Source organism: Rissa tridactyla, chromosome 11 (genome assembly GCF_028500815.1).
Source record: "Rissa tridactyla isolate bRisTri1 chromosome 11, bRisTri1.patW.cur.20221130, whole genome shotgun sequence".
Classification (NCBI taxonomy): Eukaryota; Metazoa; Chordata; class Aves; order Charadriiformes; family Laridae; genus Rissa; species Rissa tridactyla.
The window spans coordinates 1,293,447-1,305,765 of NC_071476.1; the positions used below are offsets into that span (position 1 = coordinate 1,293,447).

At 42.7% G+C, this 12,319-nt stretch overlaps 1 protein-coding gene across 3 annotated transcripts in view; it reads left to right on the forward strand.

Moving 5' to 3' along the window:
* Positions 1–1,038: 1,038 nt before the first annotated feature.
* The window catches only part of RNF145 (ring finger protein 145), a 51,367-nt gene continuing 40,086 nt past the window's right edge, over positions 1,039–12,319 (forward strand). The window contains exons 1-2 of one of the 3 annotated variants that reach the window (XM_054217581.1): positions 1,039–1,389; positions 1,633–1,773. The gene's annotated coding sequence lies outside the window, so the exon portion shown is untranslated. Of the gene's footprint in view, positions 1,390–1,632; positions 1,774–5,423; positions 5,559–6,034; positions 6,262–12,319 lie in introns of those variants that run through there. The other 2 variants (XM_054217580.1, XM_054217582.1) reach the window with 2 other exon arrangements.

Here is a 12,319-nt window from a genome sequence, read left to right on the forward strand (position 1 = left end):
CTTAGCTGTGAAAACGCATGGTGGTGCTCAATCCTAACATTAATAAATGCAAAGTAGTAAAGTAATTTGACTAAGACCATATAATTACAATTCAGAGCCCAAACAGCATAATCTTTTTTTTTTTGTACTGAGGAGTTTGTTTTGTGGTGGTACTCTCTGAATTTACACTGTGGTAAACTAGCAGAACAAGGAGGAAGGAAAAGTAGTGGGGAAATTCTGAAGCAAATGCACGTTCCCTTTCACCTTGATGTGCACTCATCCTGGGATGCTGCAGGGTGAAATAAAAAAAGTGACTGCATGTCAAATTGATGCCTGCTGGCTCCCTTCCAGTGCCTCATGTTCACAGCAAGCATTTCTGAGCATTTTGAGGAATACACTCCTGTGCATAACTGCAGAAGCCTAGGCACTCATTTCCTAAATTGCTGTTCATGCTGCATATAAGAGAGCAAAATTCCCAGTAGCGACTCGGGGATGCTAGGTAAGAACCCTGTAAAATCATCATTTAAAGCTGAAAACTGTGTGGAAAGCTCAAAAGGTTGCTTTGAGAATTAAGAGATGGATTAGATCACATCTCTGGGTGATCTAAGGAGTTAGCGAAAGGTGATGACATTGCAGGCCTGAGAGATGCTAAATATTTGTTATATTCAGTGTCTTTAATGGTGGAGAGTCAGTGTGGATGTCAATGTGATGCGGGCTATGAATGGGCTAACATCCCAGATTTCAAGGTTTTGCAACTTCTTTTTTTTTTTTCCACAAATTGCTTTTTGGTTCAGAAAACTCATTTGAATATGTGCCAGTCTCTGTACCCCACTTCTAAATTGAACCCACGTTAGGAAAAAATCTAGAGCAGAGCTCATATTTTTCACCAGAAATAGAAGAATCCTTAAAATACAGCTTGGTACCAGTGAATTTTACTCTTAATCTGATTTATGCTTTTCAGTTTCCCCTCTTGACTCTTTTTACTATTCCCTGCAATTCATTATCACTTATTACTTTTCTCTGGTCCCTTTTCTCTGTTTTATAATTTGTTCTAAGCAGGCGGTAAAAGCAATGATGTCTGAGAATGTCCGGCTCCTCAAGTCTGTACCCCCCAAGTGGTTCCAGCCCAATGCAGATGTGTGTGCAAGCCTCCTGTGCTGTTCATGACCGCTTCAACGTAATACAACAGCCAGCATGGTTTACTGGACACTGCCATCACTGTGCCCTAGAAATGCTGCGTTTGAATGCGAGCTCTGATTCTGAGGCACTGTGTGACTCTGGGCAAAACACTGAGAGCTGAATTTCCAGTGTTCAATAATGTGATGCACTTTAGTAGCTGGCAGCTGAGCTGGAGACATGGAAATGTCTCAAGTTTGAAATGAAACACATTTTCAAGTTATCACTAATACAGTAAGTCTCTGTCTCGGCTTCCTTATCAGTAAAGTGGAGGTTAGAATGATGTTTATACAGTTTCCTTACAGGAGTTTTTTTAGGATTATTTAATTAATGTTGGCACTGTGAGATGCTGTACATACTAGAGGTTTGTACCAGTATACCATATGATTCTTCACTTTCTGAATGCAACTGTTATTCTTCTGCCACTATTCAGCCCAATTATTTTTATTTTATTTACTTCGATTCTTTGTATTCTAGATTATGCCCCACTGGCAAGGGAGCTTGGGAGAGAACTGTCATTCTTTTGTTTGCGGAACAAAACCTGATTCATCACTTTCCTTACATCACCACCCAGCTCTCTAGCTTCTCGGCACAGAGATTGGTATGGCTTTCCTTTAGGTAAGTTGTAAATCACAGCAGCTGTTTATTTGTTTGGAGTCAGCACTCTCCAGTGTTATGAAAGTGGTAAAAATATATGTAATCATATGAGATATGTAATTATCAGAAATACTGCAGAAGTGGTTTCCTGAAGAGAGTGAAAATAAATACGAAATTGAGAAACTGGAACTAGCTGAATTGCTAGAAAGAGCTCTGAAAAGCAGTGAGAATGAGAGGAAAAATGAGGGTTGATGGGAAGCGAAGTGATTTAGGAAATGGGGTCACAGATAGGGAAAACCAGGATAATTTCTGAGATGGGGCTACAGAGTAAGAGTAGGTACATCAGAGAAACAGATGAACTGGCTCTGTTGCTGTTGTACCCAGTAATGCTCCCAGTTCCTGTGTCTGGGTATATGTTTCTGCAGGAATTAAAGTTCATGTGTTCCTTTGTTTAGTGACTGGGATAAGATGGCAAGAAGAGAACACACAGGCTTTGGGGGCTGTCTGCCATCAGTATTATAAGGCATACACACGAGGCACCAAATTAGGTTTCGCAGGCAATATTAATTTTTGCATTATTTAACTTTTGTCTGACATTATGCAATATGACCTACTTGTTAAGACATTCCTTTGCTTTAACACATGTATGTATGAATATTTCTTGAAACAAAGGCTTGTAAAAAGCTTCCAATAAAACTGCCCATGTTATTGTCCACCTTAGGCATGCAATGTCCTTCCATGTCAGTGTTATTTTTCTGCTCTTGAGAATTCTTTTGAGGGATTTTCTTTGTAAGCAATTTGGGGTGCTGGCATTTGTCCATCCGCACGGATAAATCAAGCTTCCACATTATCCGAACTCTGAGAAGGTCTTTTGAAAGTTTTAATGAGATGTCACCATAGTGGCCCCTTCAGTCCTCAGCTGCTGATCACTGAAAGTTTGGAATCCAAACTGCTCTGTTAATAATGAGAGATAAACAATCATTGAATTCAGAATTCTTATCCACCCAGTGTCAAATGCAGGAAAGGCTTTTAAAATTTCAGAAAACTGAAGCAGAAAGTTGAGATGGTTTTAAAAAGACATGCCTGACAAGACAGTGGTAACGACACATACCTGAGCTGCCCATTAGAAAACCTGTGCTTTTGTGAAGTTAACACGTTTTCAGAATTAAATGCTGAGCGATGACAGCATGCTCTAGTGGCAAAGATTGTAGGTTGTTTGTTTGTGGGGGTTTTTTTGGTTTTGTTTTTTTTGTTTTTTTGCCTTTTTTTGGTGTGTGTATGGTTGGACTCAATGATCTCCAAAGGTCCTTTCCAACCATGAAGATGCTATGATTCTGTGAAATAAAGGTGGGGTTCAGTTATTTGCTTGCAAACTGAAGTGAGAACTTCGGTGATTTGCTACAATACTTTCATGATATAAATACTTCTGAAATAATACTAGAGATTTCCACTCCATCTCCTATAAATAGCTGTCGCTGTCTACATTTCTCACTATGTATTTGTCTCTCTCTGCTGCTTGCCATCTTTCTTGTCAAGCAGCACTGAAGACGGGCAGTAGAACTTATAGGTCCTGCACCATCGCCCCTCACCTCAGTCAGCATTGAACGAACAAGCCCACAAAGAACAGAAAAGAAGTGACTCATGATTATTTTTTTTTTTCCAAGTAAGGCATGAAAATACAAGTAGGCCCTAGAAATGAAGCTGAAGTTCTTATGCCTTATATGACAGCTGGTTCAGATGCCGTGTGGCAAGTAGTAGTGAGCCATGCCGCAGTCGTGAGTAGGCTGAGCCAGGCAGAACAACAGGGTGGCTGGAGTCTCGTGAAGTTGCTCTTTTCCTACGTTCACTGCAGGAGTCCAGGGTTTGGAGCAGTGAGTTTATCCCAGATACAACAAAAGAATTAGGTGATGGTGTCATGATTAATAAAAGTATGCATAAAACAAGAGTTGCAAGCACTTGTCATGCAGGGACCTGTTAAGTGACAAAGGAGGAAACTAACTTCTTAGGAGAGAAACTCAGTTGACGAGAAAAGCCCTGTGCAGGAGGGTCTCTATAAACCTTAGAAGACTGACCACAGCACAAAATGCTTCTGAGTAATAATCACATGTATATGCATGTCCTTAGTTTGGCTGGATATGCGTACCGTTCTTTCTAAAGGAGAATTACTGAGTTCAGGAATCCTTGCACGAACTGATAGCTTTAAACTAAAAGCTTTAAAATAAAAAAGCCTGGTATTTTTAAAATAGCATTAAAATCTGAAGCTTGTGAAAAATTGTATCAATAATCTGAACTCTATGGTGCCTGAGCACAAGCTTCCATGCAGGAGAGCTCCGTCAGTTGTGCCGTTTGGTCTCCTTCCTGCTGAGCTCTGGGCTGACGGAATTTGGGTGTTTGGTTAACACCAAATACAACTACCCGAGTACGCAGCAAGGCAGAGCCCTGCCACAGTTTTGATAAAAGTTAACACAGACACGTTCAAACTACCTTTTTCTTCTGGTGTTTTGAAAACCTCTGGGTTCTCAGACAAGGGTAGTTTTGCAAAGCAGAGTGTGGACAGACACCCTAACCCCTTATTTAAGGCCAAGCATTGTTAATACCTATGTCTGTGAACGCTCTAGTTCTCATTAGAGATGGAAGGAAAAAAGCAATTACGAAGCTGGCTAACCCAACCCTTGTGAACTACAGGATTTTCCAGTTCAGTGTATTCCCTTATTCTTCACTGCAGTGAAGTTTTTTTCACGTCCCAGACAACACGACTTTGTATTTTTTCAAGTATTAAGGTAAAAAAACATTACTTTTTTTGGGTCACAATTTTTTCGTTAGCACTTAGGAATGCGTGCGAGGACCTGGCCGTGCAACCTTTACAGAGCGAGTAAATATTAGCGAGACTTCTCCTGCAAGGGCCGTGGGTGCAGAGTGCGAAGCATCAGCTCCTTCCCGGAGCCGCATGTCCCCAGCGCAGGTCTCTGGCTGAAAAATGGCAATGGCAGAAGAACAAAAAGTCTGGTATTTTTCTGGTTGATCTCACAACAAAAGTGACTATAGATTCTGCACCACACCACTGGGAAAAGCAGATTCAACCTCAGTGTTTGAAATTAATACAGCATTTTTGTGTTCCACAGAATGTTATTAAAATAGCAGAGCTGCCTTTCAAGCATCTGCCCAGACGCTACCTCCAATTTTGCCAGACGACTCTTGTGAGTCACCTTCCAGACTTGCAGCAGCTGCCCCGACGGGTCCTCCACGTCCCGGGAGGACCCAAAACCAACCCCAACCCCCTGCTCTCCCATCGGAATTTAACCCCAAATCTCTGCCTCTTCGGGAGGAGGGAGGGAAGCAAAGGGTAACAGCCTGGCGAGAGGGCGCCCAGCGCGGAGCTGCCCCAAGGCTAAGAACAGAGCTCCGCGGAGCGCAGCCTCCCCAGCCAAAGTCCTCCGCCTGAAACCGCGTTTTCCACCCCGAAACCCTGCGTTTTCCCCTCAAAACGCGCATCCCGCTGCCCCCGGGGCGCGCTCGCGCCCCCACGCGGGGCGGTGCTGCGGGCGGGGCGGGCGCATGCGCATGCGCGGAGCGGGGCGGCGCGCGCGCGCAGGCAGCGGGGCCATGGCCGCCCGTCCGCGGGGCCGTGGGGTGTCGGCGGCGCCTTGAGGCGGCGCGGCGCGGCCATGCTGCCTCCAGGAGCCGCTCTGCCGCCGCCGGGCACCCAGCCGCCGCCGCCGTTGCTGTGAGGCGCGGAGCCGGAGCAAGAGTCGGAGGAGGAGGAGGAGAAGGAGGAGGAGGCGGCGGCGGCAACCCCGCCGGCCCAGGTGATTCCCCACCCGCCGCCTCAGACACGCGGGGCGCGCTGCCGCGGCTCCCACGCGTGTCCGTGTCCCCACGTTCATGTGGCGGGGCTTCCCCGGCCTTCCCGGTGCGCATCGCCTCTCCGTACCCCGCCTCCGTCTCTCCCTTCCCTCCGCCCGCTGCGAGCGCGGCGGGGGGTTACTAGAGTTCAGAGGCGGCGGAGCCGCGCCGGACCCAGGGAAGGAGGGGGTGGGGGGGATGGTTTTCAGCAGCCCCGTGGGCGAACGCGGCAGGAAATCAGTCGCCGGTTTGGGGAACGAGCACGGAGAGGGGGGGGGTAGAGTCTACCCGGCGGCGGAGCCGGGCTCGGGCCCGCAGCCCTCGGCCAGGGGCTGGCTGCGCTGGAGAGGGGGGGTTGCGGGGCTCCCCGCCCTCGCCGGGGTCTGGCTCCACCGCCTGGTTTCCGCAGGTTTTCCCTTATTTTTCTGGTGGCCGGACGCCGCGGGCCGTTAGGGGGGAGAGCCGAGCGGTGTGTGCCTGGATCCAGGTGGGAAGGCGAGGGGGGGGCGGTTATTCCCTCCTGGAGACCGGCCCTGAGGCATATGGTAATGCTTATGTAAGAAGCAGCCTCTCCGTAAGGCGAAGAACAGGGATTTTTTTTCTCTCTTTCCTGATTAATGTCACGTTAGTCGATTTTTAAGACCTGCTGTAGTCATTTAAAATAAGGTATGTGATGAGAATTTACAGTTTATTTTCTGTGCTCGAGAGTAGCTCTGTGCGCTAAGTACGCTTGTGACAGATGGTCGCTCTCAGAGCCATGCTTGTCTTTTGGTTGTGCTATCTTTTTGGGGGTGTGTGTGGGGGGAACCTGGTGCATAAATAATGTGATTGGGAGAATAAAGTGGAAAAAAAGCTTTTTTTTGTTGTTTGGGGTTTTTTTTGGTGGTTGTTTAGTGCACGTAAGTGTCAGTAAGTGAGGGAGAATAGTAGACATGCAAAAAATGAGACTTCTGAAAAAGGATATTTCTGTAACATGTTTGACTCATAAACATTACCCATTTGTGATCTCATTCAAAATCTTTTTTTGTTTTAAAGTCCGTAGGTGTTTCTTCTGCAATTTTTAGTACAAGAGTTTCTGTTAACTTGTTTTGCGGGCTTGGGAGTTGGATACACTTAGTTAAATTTTTGTTAGGGGTTTTTTTGTGTGTTATGCACCCCTAGAGATCAAGCTTGGGAGGGGAAGAAGGAAATAATTTTTAATTACTCTCTTTGATTGCTTTTGCTTGTAGGTTAATGAAGATAGATTCAAATATTGAAAAGAATATTTTTTTTAAGGTGAGGGCTGTTAAGCTACTGCACTCTGTATGTAACCTTGGCTTATTTTTGCCACTTATCTTAAATAATGAGCTGCCTGTGCATGAGAAACTGTATCTTGTTGTTTCTAGTTAGCAGCTGATTACCATAGTTATTAAAAATGTTTTTTGAGCTATAATGTCATGAAAGGACTTAATTAAAACTCATTAACGCTAGGAAATAGTTGTCTTTGACTGCCATTATGTGGAAGGATCATCAAAAATCTTACAGAGCGACATAAAGCTTAATTGTGCGACAAAATGCAGGATTCACCTTGTTTATATCAGCCTTACGAGGAGCTACGGGTGTGAGAGCAGCCTAATTCTGATGGAGACAGAAGCTGAGCAAGGTGTGTTGGAAGGAATAAGGGGGAATTCCTTCCTTTGGAGGTGACGGAGAGAGATGAGTATCTCAGTCAGGTTCAGCAGCGGGAGCCCATGGTGCAGATGCAGAAATAAGATGTGAGCGGATGGGTGTGCCATGGAAAACTCTGTAAGCCTGCTTAGTGTTTCATGTTGCACTCTCAAAAACATTCTCTTAAGCTGTTTGCTAAACCTGAGTTGGTTCCTTCCCCTTCACACAGACACGCGGGTTAGCTTCTTCCAATCCTCTGGAACTTTTTATATTTGTCTGGTGATTTACTCTGTGAATCCATTTTTAGCTCCAAATACACCTGACCATGTTTGATGTGGTTACAGAGTGGACAGTTCACTGTCGTTTTGCTTTTTAAGTGCACAGTTGTGTCTAGCGCCTTCAGTACGATTCAGACGTTTGTGCTAGGTTCCCTGCCTTTACTTTTATAAGATTTCCTTTCATTTTAGAGAAGCCCTACTGCTTTGTAATTAGTTGCGTACTTGAAAGGAACGTTCAGAAGTGGGTACTTCATCTTGTGGAGTTCTTCTGGAAAAATTTCTTGGTTGCACGTCTTGGGTTTGAACATGTTTTAAAAGGGACTTTTCTTCAGTATTTTCACCATTTGTTTGATCTTTCTGTCACGCGAGTCTGGTACTGCAGGAAGCTAAGCTGCCGATTTGACAGGCCTGGAAACTGATGCTCTTTATTTACAGGACTCAAATAGCTAAGGCAGCAGCAGCAATGGAAACTTTATCAATACTGACCTAGAGAGATCTTGAAAGTCCTATTTTATATTTCAACTTCTAACCAGTCAGGTAACTCAGTTCTTGGCATTGCAGGCTCTAGACATAAGCGGTGCCTGTATCTGGAATGGCTAACAACTAAATGAGCAACTGTGGAGGATGAAATATATTTCATCCTGTCATGTGATTTCTTCCTGGTAACACACTTGGGTTGCAGGTGTGGTTTTTATCCGTGGGGCTGATGGGGTACGCCAGCTTCACTTGCGTGGCTGGTCTTGCCATGATGCGGCTCTCCGAGGTGGGCTGCCCAGACTGCATCATCTCGGGCTGTCATTAATGCTCTGTGTGCAGGTCCTCTGGGTATTCTATCCTCTGCAGAGGCGCTTTGGGATTGCTGCCCAGATTTTCTCAGAATGTGCTGATACAAACGTGGTTAGGCAGGCTTGTAGGTGTAGGCTTGCAAACATGGCTGTGACGGCAAAAAAGATTGCTGAATAACTAGTTAATAAACCAAACCTTGGACTGGCAAGAAACTGTGGAGTCAAAAAAGACCTCAGAGCAGTTTGGTTTGTTATTCAAGCTAGATTTTTTTCCTGGTGATTTTACTTAAAGATAGTATTAATTTTATTTTTATTTTAGTGACTTAGATTCCTGTCTTTCAGGTGCCTAAACTGAACTCAGCAGCTCTGCGATCTGAAAACCAAGCAGCCCCTTTTAATGTGACCGGATTTGAACTGATCATATTAAAGCAGAGCTCTGATCCCAAAGGAATCCACAGGAAGATTTTTCTGCATACCTGCTGGATTTGTTAACCTTTGTTAACATGTGTTAGTTAGTCGCTGAGTTCGGTTCCCTGTTCTTACGTGCTCATTATGAAAAATAAAAGGCATAGGATGTTTTACAGGCTGCCTATAAATAATACACTCGCTATATAATTGAGAGTATACTGGAACTGCTCATAGTGTATCGGTGTGCTCCAGGAATAAATCTTTAAAGAAAACTTTAACTTCACAGCTCTGTGATATGTATCCTCATTTCCTGAATTGATTTTCTTCTCCCTCATATAAGACTCGCTAGAATTAATGAAAGTTATAAACGTAGGGTTTCATTTGTCTTCTATACAGCTAACTGCCTCTAGTTGGTTTTGTCCATTTTTAATATGCCTTTAATGTGAATGCGTGTTCACGTAAGTCCTTATGAACAGATAAGAGGTTGACCTAATTTGTTTTGCAGTAAAAGTTGTTTTTCGCAAAGTATGTTATGTATTTGTTTGGGATGATTAACCTTAGCTGTGCCTCAGCTCACAACTGAATAAGTCTTGGGTGAGTAGGAATTTAGGAATTAATTTGTTTTCTAGGTAGAAATAACAGTTATCCAGTTACACCACTGCAGCAGCTCTATAGCGATCCATATTGTTAGACCAGATGGGGGGAAAAAAGGAGGAAAAAATTCATTTGTTCTTGTTAACTTCTTACATAGCAAGATCGAGTAGTCTGTCTGCCAACTGACTCTCTCTAAACCTTAAAATTGAAGGCTAATACTCTCTGGTTATTACTTGAAATTACCCAACTACTCTAGTGAGCTACAAAAACTGGGTATTATTGGAAATGCTGACTGGATCCTAATGACAGTGTTACCGTACAGAACTGCAATGTTTCACTGCTCTATTAGTACACTTGGTATGCTCGCTGTATCTGGCTTTCTCAGCAGAAATTTCTGAGTGCTGTCCTTGTTAGCCAACACTGAACTCGGCCTCATGTAAATTGTATGGGCCCAAGACATCTTTTGCTTTCCTTGCTGCTGATGGCATGGGGAAGAGCTGTTTTGATGGATTGGTGACTCACGCGCTCTCTGGAGTTCTAGGGGTTTTTTTTTCCTACAGACTCACACAGGGAAATTCTTTTCGAAGTGCATATCTGATAAACCTTTTCATCTCTTTGTTTTCTCCCTCCCAGGCTGATGATATAAAGATCTAAATCTCTGAAGTAAGGGATTCTTCTGTACTTCAAATTCCTTTCTTTTTGTTCCCAAGAACAGGACAAGCATATAGAAGGGAGAGGTTCTGGGGAGTGTGTGAATGCAGCCCAACTGATGTATCTTATTTTAGTTTTGGAACTGTGACATTGAGCTTTTCTGGAGTTACCAATAGGAGTTGTATATTTTGTTTTGGATTATTCCCCCCCCCCCCCCCCCCCTTCAAGGTCTATCTAGCAAAGTTTACTCATAGGAAATTAAAAGCTTTTCCTGGTCACTTTTTTAGTTTCAGAATGTATCATTGAAAAATAATTTGAAGTGGAAGCTACACTACAGATCAAAATCTGCTTGTTAATGGATGTATCCAAAGTAACTAGAATTTTGTAGATGTGAGGAACAGAAGTTGAAATTGTCTCTTTTGGTTTCTAGTCAATCTTTTCACAAGTTTTTTAGGCCATAGTTCTGTAGGAGAATGAGCATCTTGTTCACAGATGTAAGGCTGAATGTTGCGGGATTGAGTCTGGTTTGGAAGTTTTGATCCTGGCTGGAATTACCGTATGGTGATTTTTAATAACTCTTAAATTTGCAGATATTCTAGTGTATTTCTGTAACTATTAAGTAACTTTATAATTGATGCTTTTCTAAGTTTAGAAATCCTACTCTGTTAATGTAACTTTGCACCTGCTTGGATAAATGGGTGCAGATTTTGTGCAGCCTCTTGTACTGCTTACCAGTGAGTATTTTCTGCCTGTGATGTGATAGCTTTATATTTATGTTGGTGCATAAACAACAGTTACGCTGATTTAAGTGGCATAATTCACAGCTTCAGCTGAAATGGTAGAATTTTATGTGATGACAGAATCTCAGAAAGAAAATTCTATTAAAAGGAATATGTGTGTTATCCTTGAGGTTTTTCTGAGTTTACTGCTAATCTCCGTTAGCAGAAGCTAATGGAATGAACTGGGACAGACTTGGGATAGTCCCCCCCCTTTCTTTTTTTTAAACGTGTTTTGCTAATTCTGCTGTTTTCTTTAAAGCTAACCAGGAATATGCTTTTCACAAAATGGGTATGTCGGGCGAGGGAGGGATTTTTTACAACTACTGTGTGTTTAGAAAACAAAACTGTTTCTGTGGACATTAATCAGTTATAGGAAATATTTAAAAGGTGGTTTTTGTCAAATAGCACAACTGTGCTTGCACTCACTTAGGTTGTCAAGTCTGAAGTTCTCCCTAAGACTGTTCTTTTTCTTATCCTGATTTGGAACAGGGAAATGCTTGAAAACATGGGAAAAAAAATTTGAAACACAAACTAGTAGCTTCCCAGTCCTGTTCTTAAGTCCATTTTTTGGCTATGTATACAACAGTGACCTATTTTTTTCTAATGTCTGAGCATTCAGCAACTCTTGTCGTCATCGTTTATCTAAAGGTTTTAGAGGTTTAATATTGTGGTGGGTTTTTTTGTTTTTTGTTTGTTTTTACACCAATCAAAATAATGTATTGTGAGAGCTCTTTACAATATAATGAGCTTAGAGCAATGGACTTTGTTGCTTGCCTGTACTACGTTCTGTTAGAACTTGGCAGCAATTACAACTGGGGCTTTATTTAACACATCCGCATTTCTCGTGGAGTTAATTTTAAAGGTTTCTTATTAGTATTGGATGCTTTCTCAGTCAGTGACAGAATATGCTGCAGAGTTACAGTGGCTGCTTCTCATAGCCTATGCACTGCCACATAATGTGGTTTTCAAAGTTTGTTTTGCTTTTGTTTTAACAGGGTTTGAAATTTAGATTATTTTCTTAGTTAATACAAAAGCTTTCTTTTCAGCTCTATGACATTCTCAAGTATGCGTGTATGAATTTGGGAGGCAAAATTTTTCAGCCTAATTTGAGCTGAACCTCAGTTAGGTTTCAGGATTAGGAGAAGTCCATGGAATTCATAATTTGGAGTAATTAAGTGAAAGCGCAAGTGAAAATTTCCGTATTGTCCTACGTGTTTGGTGGTTGACAATGTCTGGAGAAGGTTTGGCAGTTACGAGAATGTAATCTGAAATCAGGTGCTTGTTGTCACTTTACATGGGTATTTTTATGACAGAGTGTAAACCTGTAAGTCAGTTCCCGCCCACCCCTAAGCCTTGATCTACTTGGAAAAGTAACCTAGCAAAAAAAACCCAGGAGGCAGCTTAATTTCAAAGTTTTAATTAATTTTGCGAATTTGGCAAAACCAAAGATTTTTTTGAAAATACCAGGACATTTAAAATGTTTTGATATAAATTACTTACAGCATTGTATTTCAGTATGCAGACTGGCAAAACTCTTTGTATACAATCTATGTATCTCCCAACTTTTCTTTGTATGGTACCA